The sequence below is a fragment of the Megalopta genalis genome, chromosome 9, assembly GCF_051020955.1.
Source record: "Megalopta genalis isolate 19385.01 chromosome 9, iyMegGena1_principal, whole genome shotgun sequence".
Lineage (NCBI taxonomy): Eukaryota > Metazoa > Arthropoda > Insecta > Hymenoptera > Halictidae > Megalopta > Megalopta genalis.
In genome coordinates this window covers 7,173,547-7,190,004 of record NC_135021.1, presented here as the reverse complement: position 1 = coordinate 7,190,004, position 16,458 = coordinate 7,173,547, and positions in this window count along the sequence as shown.

Below are 16,458 nucleotides of genomic sequence, written 5' to 3'. Positions count from 1 at the left end.
CTACCTGCGGTACTGCGTGCTACGTCATCTCCGCATCCCCTTCCATCGCATCAATGTCCACTCAATTTCCAGTATTCGATCCACGAACCAGTATATAAGCTCAAACCCGAGGCAAAGGCCAGTCTTCACTCGATAGTCAGCATCACCTTAGTCTTCAAGCAGTCGTCAGTTTCAGTTCATCCTTGTTTAGTGACACATTCTAAACCAAATATTTGTCCCGTTCTAATCAAACGGACAAAAATATTGGTCCACTCTGTCGCGCAGCGGACTCAGCATTACAACCCGAAGGGTAATTAATATCGCGGAGTGGCAATATCGGGTGTGAATACGACGCACCCAAACAATATTTAGATTTACTATTTTGTCACTTTTTTCTTCTTCAGCTATAGTAATTTCAGTATCCAGGTAAGGTTTGCTGCTGTGGATGGAAACTCTCGTAACGAGAGTTTCGTAATAACGGCAATATCTTTCCCTTCTTTTGTCTTTTTCGTCAGCTAAAAAGGCTTTTCTTTATCTTTACGTGTTAATCCACCATATGTCAACTTGTTAATTATATCGTTTTTATTAGCATTTCTCAATGTTTTCATATAATGTTTCTCCTATGATAGTTGTACAATGAAAATTTGCAATCTTGTAAAATCTATGAAAATTTGTAAGAGTATAAAAATTCTTCTAATTTGACTGGATTCAGGAACTCGCGATACAATTCCGAAATAAACAGTGAGACTATTTGTTGGTTTACGAAAATATCTACAATTGTTGCAGTAAACGTTGCTGAGCGATATACTTGTTTATGTATAGGTTCCGCATATAAGTTTTTGAGTCTTTTCGTATAGCTTCTAGGTTCGACCTTTCAATTTGCCTCTAAGCACAGGAACTCCTTAGAAATCAAACTTTCGAAGTGTATATTATTTTTCTAACATTGACGTAGGCTTTAGATTCTGCAATCTCGGTCTTGCAACCTGCTCTTCTGTCCAACCTTTTGTCCCAACACAAATCATCATATTTGGAAATCTTTTTGATTAATTTCTTAAGCTTATTATGCAAAAACTTCATTGTTACAGCAATCAGGTTCGTTTCGTTCTTCTCTTTGAGCATTTGGTAGACTTTCAGATCCAAATCTACTTCAAAGAGATTAAAAAGAATTTCAAAGAAATTTCTCAGTACTCTTTCTCCCTCGCCGTTGGAATAATCTTTATCGTCTCCTTTAGTATGTAGTTCTGCTTCAGATAATATTTGTCTCTGGCAAGCTCCTCTAATCATCGAAAGAGAGAGAGAGAGAGAGAGAGAGAGAGAGAGAGAGGGAGAGAGAGAGAGCAACGGAGGCAGAATAATACAAATAGTTAAAACCTTTCTAAATCTTGATCTAGAAACAGTTCTCACGGTAGTTGTTTTGATTTAAACAAAAGTAACCATATTCTTAATTTAATGATAAAATATATGAAAGTATATACTAATTAAAGTGATATTATCCGACATAAAATAATGCCTTTAATTATAATCTTTAATCATTTTTGCTGCTGGTTAATATAGTAGATTTGATATGTTTGGATTAAATGGATTACCAGATCTATCATCTGATGCTGCTGCTCTAAAATGATTTGTTATTAAAGAAACGATTTTCATTTTTAGTTAGATAAAAAATGTAAAGGATAAACAGAAACAAGAGAAGCTTAATCAACCTTTGGAAACATTAAGAAAGAAATTGCCTGAAGACTTTAGATAGGAGCTGCTGCGGGTAAAGTAGATTGTTTTCTTTTTCTTTTTTTCTTTTTTTCTTTTTTTCTTTTTTTCTTTTTTTCTTTTTTTCTTTTTGTTTTGAGGATCTGATTACAGGTAGTAGAGGATTCAGTATAAAGTCTTTACGGGAAAGTTGCAAGCAATATGCGCAACAAGTTAATCAGTCGAAGAAAGGCTCATGTTTGGGTAATGCTGTAAAAGAAGGATATGAAAACTTTGTGAATATATTCCACACATTGAATTTACTGCAGAAGACATTGGAAATATGGGTTCCGGTCCAGAAGTAAGAAATCTAAAGTTGAAAAATGTTCTATGCGGAAGTCCTGAAATTGAAGGAAAAATGGTGGACAAAGATAGTAAGGTACCAAAAAGTGGGCACGATTTACAAGATGGATCTAGACGGGATGGATTGAGTAATGCTTATCAACGTATTCCTCATCAATTGATTGGACTTATGTATCAATTAGACTTGTCGATTCTTTGCTTACTAAGGAAGTCCATATATAAACATAAATATCCTTCATTATCGTTAGCGTTTGAAAAGTCTGATATTGATAAGTTTAGTAACATTGTTCTTTGCTACGAGAAGAAGTCTATCCATCTAAAAATTGAAAATGTAGACAAATATTATACAGATAATAATATTAGTTATGCCAGATTATTTACTAAAGAAAATCGAAGTTTCTCCATGAATAATTACCTTAATAGTTTTGTTAAACATCTAATCTCTAAGACAGATGATTTATCAAATGATATAGAATACCTTGTTATCTATACTAATTCAAGCTTGAATCTTGCGAAAGGAAACAGATTAAAAAGGGGACGATTTAAAAACTTTTATCCGTTTAAATTTGATAGCATGGAAGAACGTGATATCATATTAAGAGACTTTTTCTTTACAAATGATAATCTACAAGGGCGTGGTTTTTATCAATTTGCGCGAGATAAAATAATAAGAGATGAACTTTTAAAGCGATTAGAATTTTCGTCCGCTATGCAGACAGTAATAAAAGATAGGAAATATTCCCGGAAAGAAATAAAAGAAGCATTTTTGGATAAATTAGTATTTGCAGTTAATCAACCTAATAGAGAAGAATTGAACAGCATTATCAAAAGTGAAATGGGAAAAAATAGTAAAGTTCACGACGGTTATGTAGCATTACAAAAAATTGTGTTACGTGATTTAATAGCTTCAGAAAAAGATGGAAAACTTGGAAGTTATATATCTGAAATTACATATGGATCCAATTTATTAATGTCCTTCTTACACAATATGTTCTTGCGTAAAAACATGTTTCTCATCAATTTTGAGGAAAGAAACTATGGCATATCTGTTGACGTCACTATCAATTATAAAGATAGCATTACTTGTATAAAGCCTCACAATGCAAATAATAGTATTGGTTATTATCAGTTATTTCCTTCTAAACGGCAGGAGAAAAAGAATACATTTTCTGTGAATAAGTGCTTCGCTCTTTTCATTGAAAAATTAGAAAAGGATGAAAATATAAAATATTTTGTCATCTATACTAATGCAGACCTAAATCTTACAGAAGAAAAGAAATTCAAATATGAACGATCTAAAAATTTCTATCCTTTACAATTCAATAACATAAATATTAAAAAAAAAGGATATAAGATTTTTAACGATTGTTTTTGTATAAATGAGAATGGTCTTTATCAATTTTCGCAAAAAGAAATGACAAGGCTTTTAAATTTGTTAAAGCTGCCACCTTTTTGGCAGAAAGAAAAAGAAGAAGGAAGACTTTCTGGCGAGGGTGAAAAAGAAATAAAAGAGAAATTTTTAGATAGACTAATATTTGCAGTTAATCAGTGTGACAAGGAAGCATTGAACAGTGTTATTAGAAATGGGATAGATGAGGGTAATGTTCCATATAATTGCGAAGAATTACATGAAATAGCGTTACGTTGGTTAGAATCTCATGAATTTGGCCCTATTACTAAGGGAATAATGGAAAATTTGTTGGGAGATATAAAATATAATAGGTCTAGTTATCAGGAAATTGTAGAAAATATTGATGAAGAAATCAAATTTGCCAGAAGTGTAGTTGGCAGAGAAGGAATATCTGCATTTTATCAATTTTTAAGTTTCTTAATTAAGGGAGAAGGGAAAATATGTCTGGAGGTACTAAAGAAGGAAAGAATAAATTTAGCTACTATGTCGAGTATTTTGCATGTGACAGGAGCTAACGCTGCAAAAGCCTTTAAAGACCTATATGACCTATGGTTTGATGAAGAAGGAAGTAAAACACAATATCTAAAAACTCTAGACAAAGAAGAGATAAATCAAAGTAATATTTCCAGTATTTTGAGTGGAGCAGGAGCTAACGCTGCAAAAGCCTTTAAAGACCTATACGACCTTTTGTTCGATGAAGAAGGAAGTAAAACACAATATCTAGAAACTTTAGAGAGAGAGGAGATAAATCTAAGTAATATTTCTAGTATTTTAAGTGGAGCAGGAGCTAACGCTGCAAAAGCCTTTAAAGACTTACATATCCTTTGGTTTGATGAAGAAGGAAGTAAAACACAATGTTTAAAAACTCTGGAGAAAGAAGGAATAAATCTAACTAATATTTCCAGTATTTTGAATGTAGCAGGAGCTAATGCTGCAGAAGCTTTTAAAGGCTTATATGATCTTTGGTTTAATGAAGAAGGAGGTAAAACACAATATTTCAAAACGTTAGAAAAGGAAGGGATACGTCTATCTAATATTTCCAGTATTTTACATGGAGCAAGAGCTAAAGCTCCTGAAACTTTTACAAATTTATATGATCTTTGGTTTGATGAGGAAGGAAACAAAAGACTATATATAAAAACTTTAGAAAACGAGAAGATAAATCTGTCTAATATGTCCAGTATTTTGAATGGTGCAGGAGCTAACGCTGCAGAAGCTTTTAAAGATTTATATGACTCTTGGTTTGATGCAAGAGGAAATCAAACACAGCGTTTGAAACATTTTATTGAAGGGGTCGGTGATGAGGGAAGTAACTTTACGTTGCATAACTTGTCTAGCATATTAAGTAGAGCAGGAGGCAAGGCTAAAGGTGCTTTTCAAGAGTTGCACAGCGTTTGTTTTAATAGCAAAGGACAAAGAACAGAGCTTTTAGAGGACTTCTACAACGCAGGTTTTAGACCAAGTAACTTATCCTCTATACTATGTGGAACAGGAGCTCGTGCTTCTTTTACTTTGAAACAACTGCATAATATTTCTTTTAATAAGAAAAGAAAGGAAACACAGCTTTTAAAGGATTTTTACAATGTGGGTTTTAGGCCGTGCGATTTATGTGGTATATTGAGTGCGGCAGCGAATAGTTTAAAAGAATTTCATGATTTTTGTTTTATAAACGAAACAAAAAAGTATTTGAATCGTTTCTTAATTGAGAAGAAAGGTTTTACACCAAAAAATTTATCTAAAATATTGCATGGAGCAGCAACTAAGATTTGTTCTGCTTTAAAAGATTTTCATGATATCTGTTTTGATGGGAATGGAAACAAAACACAACTTTTAAATGATTTCCATAAAGCAGGCTTTAAGCCATGCAATTTATCTAACATATTATCCATGACAGGAGATAATGCTACTTCCATTTTAAGAAATTTCCATAAATCTTGTTTTAATAAAGAATCATTTTTAAATCATTTCTTAGCTGAGAAAGAGCTTTTTATGCCAAAGGATTTATCTAAGATTTTATATGGAGGAGGACTTGGTACTTGCCATACTTTTGAAAAGTTGCATGATCTTTGCTTTGATAAGGCAGGAAATAAAACAGATTATTTAAATAATCTTATAAAAAATAGCTCGCCGAATGCGATACTTAATATACTATATAAAAAAGTAAAAAAAAATTAAAAAAGCTCCTTTGCTTTCTTAGTAGAAACGGGCCAAAGACAAGATTGGGATAGTTCACAAAAAAAAATGATCCTAAGAGAAAAACCCGTAAGTGTACTAGTAATCAGAGTAAGAGCAAAGGAGGTAGTAAAAATAGCAACAAGCTCTCTGGGATCTTCTAGATAAAAGAGGAGTTAGCTAGAGAATATCTTGATAGCCCGAGAAATAGCAAGAACATAGAAGAAGTGGTACAAGTAACCAATGTAATTCCTTTTGTAGTTCGAAAACGTGAAATTGAAGAAGCACAGCAAACATGCAGGCCGTAGCAATCTTTGCCAAAACAATTGGTTAAAGGAGCAATTAATTTTATAATCCACGAGCTCGCTCTTGATTTTTCTGCTTGTGAAAACACCTGAAATTCATCGAAATCATTTAATAGTGGAAACAGTTATTTCTTCCTTGAGCCTTTTTGACCTTATAAAAACATAAAGTTAATTATTGTCGATGAAGAGCATGATTCGTCTTTCAAAAATAAGAACAGGAAATTATATACATACAATGCTCGAGATATGGCGATAATTTTAGCCAAATTTGAAAATATTCCGATCATTTTATCATCGACTTCTCCACTGTTTGAAAGGATCCATCATGTTAATAACGGGAATTGCAATCACGTGATGTTAACTAAGCGATTTGATGATGCAAATGGAACAGGCTATTAACGATACCTACAAGGAAGGGCTTTCTCCCACAATAATATGTTAATTTTGTTATATAGAACAGGATAATTTATTTTTGTTAATTTTTTAAAGATTATTTGAGTAGTCTCACCGAAATATTTGTTTATAATAATAGATTTTAATTGTTAATTCGTCCACCGATAAGTTAAGATAGAGTTTGAATAAAGTTTATATATTGGGAAAAATAACGCTTTTTTTCCACCTTCACCGACGCGAACCCCAGTGTTACATTTTTCTAAACTGCAGAGGAAAGACGCAACTAGCAAGCAATTCGTAAAATTGTAGATATGAAATTCGGCAGGGAGCGAACAGCTCGCTTTGCCAGTCCAGTTCTCTATAAGCGCATATCCTCTCTGTCCGACTAACTTGCGCTCTATACGTGTATTTTCGATTGGTCTGGTTCCCTAGCGTCTAACACGTCCATTTCAAGTCTAAACGTCTTACGAGCTCAAATAGACTTCTTTAAGACATCTTATTCCAGACGTTGAAACGACGCCCGAAACAAGATTATTTAAAGGCGTCTGTTTCGAAACATCTTTAAGACACTTGAAATATGTTTTTGTAGGTGTACACGGTACATTTCTGACGTGTTGTGTTTACAAGGCCTAGACGAGAATGCGTTGTCGGGCAGCAGGGATAGCAAGAGATTCTGCAGAAAAGGCACATATTACAACAAACATTTGATGAATTAATCAAGTTTTTTGTTTTTATTACCCATACATATATACTATTGCTAATTTAATAATTGACATAACTTTGACATAACCCTACATGTAATCCCTATTTCTACATTTCCTACAAATGGTCTGCAAACGACCTCTAATAATGAATAAACGTGCAGACGATTTTTATTATTGTCATTGAAATTACTGATTTCACCCTTGACTCATCCTCGACCTCTGTCCTTGCCGCATCATATTTGAACTTTTGCCTCGTCGCATCATCTTCAAAACGAAATGTTAGATATATTAAGGGACCTGAACACTTTGAAATTGAAAAAAAAAATCGAATTTTTCTTGTCTAACGTAGCAGTTCGTTTGAAATGTTAAAAATAAACTACAAAATATTCCAGCCTTTTAAAAAAATTGCTTTTATAAATAAGAAGCCTATAGCTGATTCACGTACACGTGCGCGCCGTAGTGTTAACATATGAAAAATTACGTTCGGAAACTTTAAACACGTTTCTCTTAAAACAATGTTTTTAAAAACGGTGTGCAAAATATCTCGAGATTAGATCAACCGATTACCTCGAAATTTTGCAGATGCCTTTAGTATATATATATATATATATATATTAGACACTGACGATCCGTGTCTTTCTAATTTCTAATAATTTTAGAAATTATGAAGAAAAAAAACATAGAAATTTTTCGTACAAATTCGATAAGTCAGACACAAACAGCAGTCATTTTGATAATTTTCACAAAAATGGGAATGTTCGATGTACATATATCTTAGTTTTAAGCATCTTTTGAATTTTTGTTCCAGGCAATCCCGTTTGGTAAGAATCCTGCACACCGTCGAGCAATCTTTAAAAAAGAGGAATACAGAAAGATAGCGGTTAAAACCTAAATAAACAGCATTTGAAACAAAATTAACACTGTTATTTTATAGTTCATAGCATCGTAAAATAAACCATAAAATCTTATATATCATTCAAGTATTTATTTGTTTTCTGTTGTTGTTTTAAAGTATAATTAATTTTTGATCGCGTCAAAGTACCCCTTTTAGAGCAAAGCAATATGTTAAAAGTTGGTAATAAAAATGGTATAGGTAAATTAATTGAAACAATTCAGAAATTACCTTCTGTTTTTCCAAATCTTGACGAGGATAGAAAAATTAGAGATGTGGGAATTTTTAATACCCTTAAGACCCCCTATAATCCTAGTGAAATAATGAATAGAACTATGTCTCTAGAGAAAATGCTCTTATGTGAAAAAATGGGAACTATGAACATTACCTATTTAACCGGACCCTAAATGCACGTATGCACGTATAGTTAATATATCCGTGTATTAACCCATGTACTTCTTAATGCACAGGGTCACGAGAGCACTGGTCCGAGATACATGGGTACAAGCTTAATTAATGTATCCATGTTTTAATTCGTTCAGAAAATATAACAATAAGAGTTTCTTAATTTCGCGTAGAACATAAGAAAAATGCAGGTTGTGGCAAAAAGGTAGAAATGTATAGGTGAGGAATTTAGTAGGAATTTAAAAATTAATAGAAAAATTGTATACAAGGACAGGATTATGAGCTTCTTTGTTCGATCCTGGGTTAGAGTGAGATAGGTATTCTTTTATCTTTGTCCAAACAAATGATGTAGTTATATGGCCGGCAATAGCTGCCTCCAGCTCTGCCTCCTGCTCGAAGCTCTGTACCTGTAATATTTGTTCCGTCCTTCCACGGAATTTCGGGCCGCATCGGCTCAGCTTTCTCTGGGACGAATTCCCTTTTCCTTCCACCTCCCCAAAAGAAGAAAAAACATTTATTGACGGGAAAACTCCGACTCAACGAGGCGAGTTGCCCGTCCGTCAACAAGCGAGGTGCCATTGACAAAAGGTAGCGTCCGTTAGGTTTCTAGGGTCGTAGATGCCATAACTTTCCTTCCGGCAATGAAACCATTTACACCCTTTAAACAAGGTACGCCTTCATAGGCAGCATTTTTTATGACGGGCTAGTACGCATCGCTTCGGTCGCCGTCCAGGGTTTTTGCTACCTGCGGTACTGCGTGCTACGTCATCTCCGCATCCCCTTCCATCGCATCAATGTCCACTCAATTTCCAGTATTCGATCCACGAACCAGTATATAAGCTCAAACCCGAGGCAAAGGCCAGTCTTCACTCGATAGTCAGCATCACCTTAGTCTTCAAGCAGTCGTCAGTTTCAGTTCATCCTTGTTTAGTGACACATTCTAAACCAAATATTTGTCCCGTTCTAATCAAACGGACAAAAATATTGGTCCACTCTGTCGCGCAGCGGACTCAGCATTACAACCCGAAGGGTAATTAATATCGCGGAGTGGCAATATCGGGTGTGAATACGACGCACCCAAACAATATTTAGATTTACTATTTTGTCACTTTTTTCTTCTTCAGCTATAGTAATTTCAGTATCCAGGTAAGGTTTGCTGCTGTGGATGGAAACTCTCGTAACGAGAGTTTCGTAATAACGGCAATATCTTTCCCTTCTTTTGTCTTTTTCGTCAGCTAAAAAGGCTTTTCTTTATCTTTACGTGTTAATCCACCATATGTCAACTTGTTAATTATATCGTTTTTATTAGCATTTCTCAATGTTTTCATATAATGTTTCTCCTATGATAGTTGTACAATGAAAATTTGCAATCTTGTAAAATCTATGAAAATTTGTAAGAGTATAAAAATTCTTCTAATTTGACTGGATTCAGGAACTCGCGATACAATTCCGAAATAAACAGTGAGACTATTTGTTGGTTTACGAAAATATCTACAATTGTTGCAGTAAACGTTGCTGAGCGATATACTTGTTTATGTATAGGTTCCGCATATAAGTTTTTGAGTCTTTTCGTATAGCTTCTAGGTTCGACCTTTCAATTTGCCTCTAAGCACAGGAACTCCTTAGAAATCAAACTTTCGAAGTGTATATTATTTTTCTAACATTGACGTAGGCTTTAGATTCTGCAATCTCGGTCTTGCAACCTGCTCTTCTGTCCAACCTTTTGTCCCAACACAAATCATCATATTTGGAAATCTTTTTGATTAATTTCTTAAGCTTATTATGCAAAAACTTCATTGTTACAGCAATCAGGTTCGTTTCGTTCTTCTCTTTGAGCATTTGGTAGACTTTCAGATCCAAATCTACTTCAAAGAGATTAAAAAGAATTTCAAAGAAATTTCTCAGTACTCTTTCTCCCTCGCCGTTGGAATAATCTTTATCGTCTCCTTTAGTATGTAGTTCTGCTTCAGATAATATTTGTCTCTGGCAAGCTCCTCTAATCATCGAAGAGAGAGAGAGAGAGAGAGAGAGAGAGAGAGAGGGAGAGAGAGAGAGAGAGCAACGGAGGCAGAATAATACAAATAGTTAAAACCTTTCTAAATCTTGATCTAGAAACAGTTCTCACGGTAGTTGTTTTGATTTAAAACGATAATGATAAAATATATGAAAGTATATACTAATTAAAGTGATATTATCCGACATAAAATAATGCCTTTAATTATAATCTTTAATCATTTTTGCTGCTGGTTAATATAGTAGATTTGATATGTTTGGATTAAATGGATTACCAGATCTATCATCTGATGCTGCTGCTCTAAAATGATTTGTTATTAAAGAAACGATTTTCATTTTTAGTTAGATAAAAAATGTAAAGGATAAACAGAAACAAGAGAAGCTTAATCAACCTTTGGAAACATTAAGAAAGAAATTGCCTGAAGACTTTAGATAGGAGCTGCTGCGGGTAAAGTAGATTGTTTTCTTTTTCTTTTTTTCTTTTTTTCTTTTTTTCTTTTTTTCTTTTTGTTTTGAGGATCTGATTACAGGTAGTAGAGGATTCAGTATAAAGTCTTTACGGGAAAGTTGCAAGCAATATGCGCAACAAGTTAATCAGTCGAAGAAAGGCTCATGTTTGGGTAATGCTGTAAAAGAAGGATATGAAAACTTTGTGAATATATTCCACACATTGAATTTACTGCAGAAGACATTGGAAATATGGGTTCCGGTCCAGAAGTAAGAAATCTAAAGTTGAAAAATGTTCTATGCGGAAGTCCTGAAATTGAAGGAAAAATGGTGGACAAAGATAGTAAGGTACCAAAAAGTGGGCACGATTTACAAGATGGATCTAGACGGGATGGATTGAGTAATGCTTATCAACGTATTCCTCATCAATTGATTGGACTTATGTATCAATTAGACTTGTCGATTCTTTGCTTACTAAGGAAGTCCATATATAAACATAAATATCCTTCATTATCGTTAGCGTTTGAAAAGTCTGATATTGATAAGTTTAGTAACATTGTTCTTTGCTACGAGAAGAAGTCTATCCATCTAAAAATTGAAAATGTAGACAAATATTATACAGATAATAATATTAGTTATGCCAGATTATTTACTAAAGAAAATCGAAGTTTCTCCATGAATAATTACCTTAATAGTTTTGTTAAACATCTAATCTCTAAGACAGATGATTTATCAAATGATATAGAATACCTTGTTATCTATACTAATTCAAGCTTGAATCTTGCGAAAGGAAACAGATTAAAAAGGGGACGATTTAAAAACTTTTATCCGTTTAAATTTGATAGCATGGAAGAACGTGATATCATATTAAGAGACTTTTTCTTTACAAATGATAATCTACAAGGGCGTGGTTTTTATCAATTTGCGCGAGATAAAATAATAAGAGATGAACTTTTAAAGCGATTAGAATTTTCGTCCGCTATGCAGACAGTAATAAAAGATAGGAAATATTCCCGGAAAGAAATAAAAGAAGCATTTTTGGATAAATTAGTATTTGCAGTTAATCAACCTAATAGAGAAGAATTGAACAGCATTATCAAAAGTGAAATGGGAAAAAATAGTAAAGTTCACGACGGTTATGTAGCATTACAAAAAATTGTGTTACGTGATTTAATAGCTTCAGAAAAAGATGGAAAACTTGGAAGTTATATATCTGAAATTACATATGGATCCAATTTATTAATGTCCTTCTTACACAATATGTTCTTGCGTAAAAACATGTTTCTCATCAATTTTGAGGAAAGAAACTATGGCATATCTGTTGACGTCACTATCAATTATAAAGATAGCATTACTTGTATAAAGCCTCACAATGCAAATAATAGTATTGGTTATTATCAGTTATTTCCTTCTAAACGGCAGGAGAAAAAGAATACATTTTCTGTGAATAAGTGCTTCGCTCTTTTCATTGAAAAATTAGAAAAGGATGAAAATATAAAATATTTTGTCATCTATACTAATGCAGACCTAAATCTTACAGAAGAAAAGAAATTCAAATATGAACGATCTAAAAATTTCTATCCTTTACAATTCAATAACATAAATATTAAAAAAAAAGGATATAAGATTTTTAACGATTGTTTTTGTATAAATGAGAATGGTCTTTATCAATTTTCGCAAAAAGAAATGACAAGGCTTTTAAATTTGTTAAAGCTGCCACCTTTTTGGCAGAAAGAAAAAGAAGAAGGAAGACTTTCTGGCGAGGGTGAAAAAGAAATAAAAGAGAAATTTTTAGATAGACTAATATTTGCAGTTAATCAGTGTGACAAGGAAGCATTGAACAGTGTTATTAGAAATGGGATAGATGAGGGTAATGTTCCATATAATTGCGAAGAATTACATGAAATAGCGTTACGTTGGTTAGAATCTCATGAATTTGGCCCTATTACTAAGGGAATAATGGAAAATTTGTTGGGAGATATAAAATATAATAGGTCTAGTTATCAGGAAATTGTAGAAAATATTGATGAAGAAATCAAATTTGCCAGAAGTGTAGTTGGCAGAGAAGGAATATCTGCATTTTATCAATTTTTAAGTTTCTTAATTAAGGGAGAAGGGAAAATATGTCTGGAGGTACTAAAGAAGGAAAGAATAAATTTAGCTACTATGTCGAGTATTTTGCATGTGACAGGAGCTAACGCTGCAAAAGCCTTTAAAGACCTATATGACCTATGGTTTGATGAAGAAGGAAGTAAAACACAATATCTAAAAACTCTAGACAAAGAAGAGATAAATCAAAGTAATATTTCCAGTATTTTGAGTGGAGCAGGAGCTAACGCTGCAAAAGCCTTTAAAGACCTATACGACCTTTTGTTCGATGAAGAAGGAAGTAAAACACAATATCTAGAAACTTTAGAGAGAGAGGAGATAAATCTAAGTAATATTTCTAGTATTTTAAGTGGAGCAGGAGCTAACGCTGCAAAAGCCTTTAAAGACTTACATATCCTTTGGTTTGATGAAGAAGGAAGTAAAACACAATGTTTAAAAACTCTGGAGAAAGAAGGAATAAATCTAACTAATATTTCCAGTATTTTGAATGTAGCAGGAGCTAATGCTGCAGAAGCTTTTAAAGGCTTATATGATCTTTGGTTTAATGAAGAAGGAGGTAAAACACAATATTTCAAAACGTTAGAAAAGGAAGGGATACGTCTATCTAATATTTCCAGTATTTTACATGGAGCAAGAGCTAAAGCTCCTGAAACTTTTACAAATTTATATGATCTTTGGTTTGATGAGGAAGGAAACAAAAGACTATATATAAAAACTTTAGAAAACGAGAAGATAAATCTGTCTAATATGTCCAGTATTTTGAATGGTGCAGGAGCTAACGCTGCAGAAGCTTTTAAAGATTTATATGACTCTTGGTTTGATGCAAGAGGAAATCAAACACAGCGTTTGAAACATTTTATTGAAGGGGTCGGTGATGAGGGAAGTAACTTTACGTTGCATAACTTGTCTAGCATATTAAGTAGAGCAGGAGGCAAGGCTAAAGGTGCTTTTCAAGAGTTGCACAGCGTTTGTTTTAATAGCAAAGGACAAAGAACAGAGCTTTTAGAGGACTTCTACAACGCAGGTTTTAGACCAAGTAACTTATCCTCTATACTATGTGGAACAGGAGCTCGTGCTTCTTTTACTTTGAAACAACTGCATAATATTTCTTTTAATAAGAAAAGAAAGGAAACACAGCTTTTAAAGGATTTTTACAATGTGGGTTTTAGGCCGTGCGATTTATGTGGTATATTGAGTGCGGCAGCGAATAGTTTAAAAGAATTTCATGATTTTTGTTTTATAAACGAAACAAAAAAGTATTTGAATCGTTTCTTAATTGAGAAGAAAGGTTTTACACCAAAAAATTTATCTAAAATATTGCATGGAGCAGCAACTAAGATTTGTTCTGCTTTAAAAGATTTTCATGATATCTGTTTTGATGGGAATGGAAACAAAACACAACTTTTAAATGATTTCCATAAAGCAGGCTTTAAGCCATGCAATTTATCTAACATATTATCCATGACAGGAGATAATGCTACTTCCATTTTAAGAAATTTCCATAAATCTTGTTTTAATAAAGAATCATTTTTAAATCATTTCTTAGCTGAGAAAGAGCTTTTTATGCCAAAGGATTTATCTAAGATTTTATATGGAGGAGGACTTGGTACTTGCCATACTTTTGAAAAGTTGCATGATCTTTGCTTTGATAAGGCAGGAAATAAAACAGATTATTTAAATAATCTTATAAAAAATAGCTCGCCGAATGCGATACTTAATATACTATATAAAAAAGTAAAAAAAAATTAAAAAAGCTCCTTTGCTTTCTTAGTAGAAACGGGCCAAAGACAAGATTGGGATAGTTCACAAAAAAAAATGATCCTAAGAGAAAAACCCGTAAGTGTACTAGTAATCAGAGTAAGAGCAAAGGAGGTAGTAAAAATAGCAACAAGCTCTCTGGGATCTTCTAGATAAAAGAGGAGTTAGCTAGAGAATATCTTGATAGCCCGAGAAATAGCAAGAACATAGAAGAAGTGGTACAAGTAACCAATGTAATTCCTTTTGTAGTTCGAAAACGTGAAATTGAAGAAGCACAGCAAACATGCAGGCCGTAGCAATCTTTGCCAAAACAATTGGTTAAAGGAGCAATTAATTTTATAATCCACGAGCTCGCTCTTGATTTTTCTGCTTGTGAAAACACCTGAAATTCATCGAAATCATTTAATAGTGGAAACAGTTATTTCTTCCTTGAGCCTTTTTGACCTTATAAAAACATAAAGTTAATTATTGTCGATGAAGAGCATGATTCGTCTTTCAAAAATAAGAACAGGAAATTATATACATACAATGCTCGAGATATGGCGATAATTTTAGCCAAATTTGAAAATATTCCGATCATTTTATCATCGACTTCTCCACTGTTTGAAAGGATCCATCATGTTAATAACGGGAATTGCAATCACGTGATGTTAACTAAGCGATTTGATGATGCAAATGGAACAGGCTATTAACGATACCTACAAGGAAGGGCTTTCTCCCACAATAATATGTTAATTTTGTTATATAGAACAGGATAATTTATTTTTGTTAATTTTTTAAAGATTATTTGAGTAGTCTCACCGAAATATTTGTTTATAATAATAGATTTTAATTGTTAATTCGTCCACCGATAAGTTAAGATAGAGTTTGAATAAAGTTTATATATTGGGAAAAATAACGCTTTTTTTCCACCTTCACCGACGCGAACCCCAGTGTTACATTTTTCTAAACTGCAGAGGAAAGACGCAACTAGCAAGCAATTCGTAAAATTGTAGATATGAAATTCGGCAGGGAGCGAACAGCTCGCTTTGCCAGTCCAGTTCTCTATAAGCGCATATCCTCTCTGTCCGACTAACTTGCGCTCTATACGTGTATTTTCGATTGGTCTGGTTCCCTAGCGTCTAACACGTCCATTTCAAGTCTAAACGTCTTACGAGCTCAAATAGACTTCTTTAAGACATCTTATTCCAGACGTTGAAACGACGCCCGAAACAAGATTATTTAAAGGCGTCTGTTTCGAAACATCTTTAAGACACTTGAAATATGTTTTTGTAGGTGTACACGGTACATTTCTGACGTGTTGTGTTTACAAGGCCTAGACGAGAATGCGTTGTCGGGCAGCAGGGATAGCAAGAGATTCTGCAGAAAAGGCACATATTACAACAAACATTTGATGAATTAATCAAGTTTTTTGTTTTTATTACCCATACATATATACTATTGCTAATTTAATAATTGACATAACTTTGACATAACCCTACATGTAATCCCTATTTCTACATTTCCTACAAATGGTCTGCAAACGACCTCTAATAATGAATAAACGTGCAGACGATTTTTATTATTGTCATTGAAATTACTGATTTCACCCTTGACTCATCCTCGACCTCTGTCCTTGCCGCATCATATTTGAACTTTTGCCTCGTCGCATCATCTTCAAAACGAAATGTTAGATATATTAAGGGACCTGAACACTTTGAAATTGAAAAAAAAAATCGAATTTTTCTTGTCTAACGTAGCAGTTCGTTTGAAATGTTAAAAATAAACTACAAAATATTCCAGCCTTTTAAAAAAATTGCTTTTATAAATAAGAAGCCTATAGCT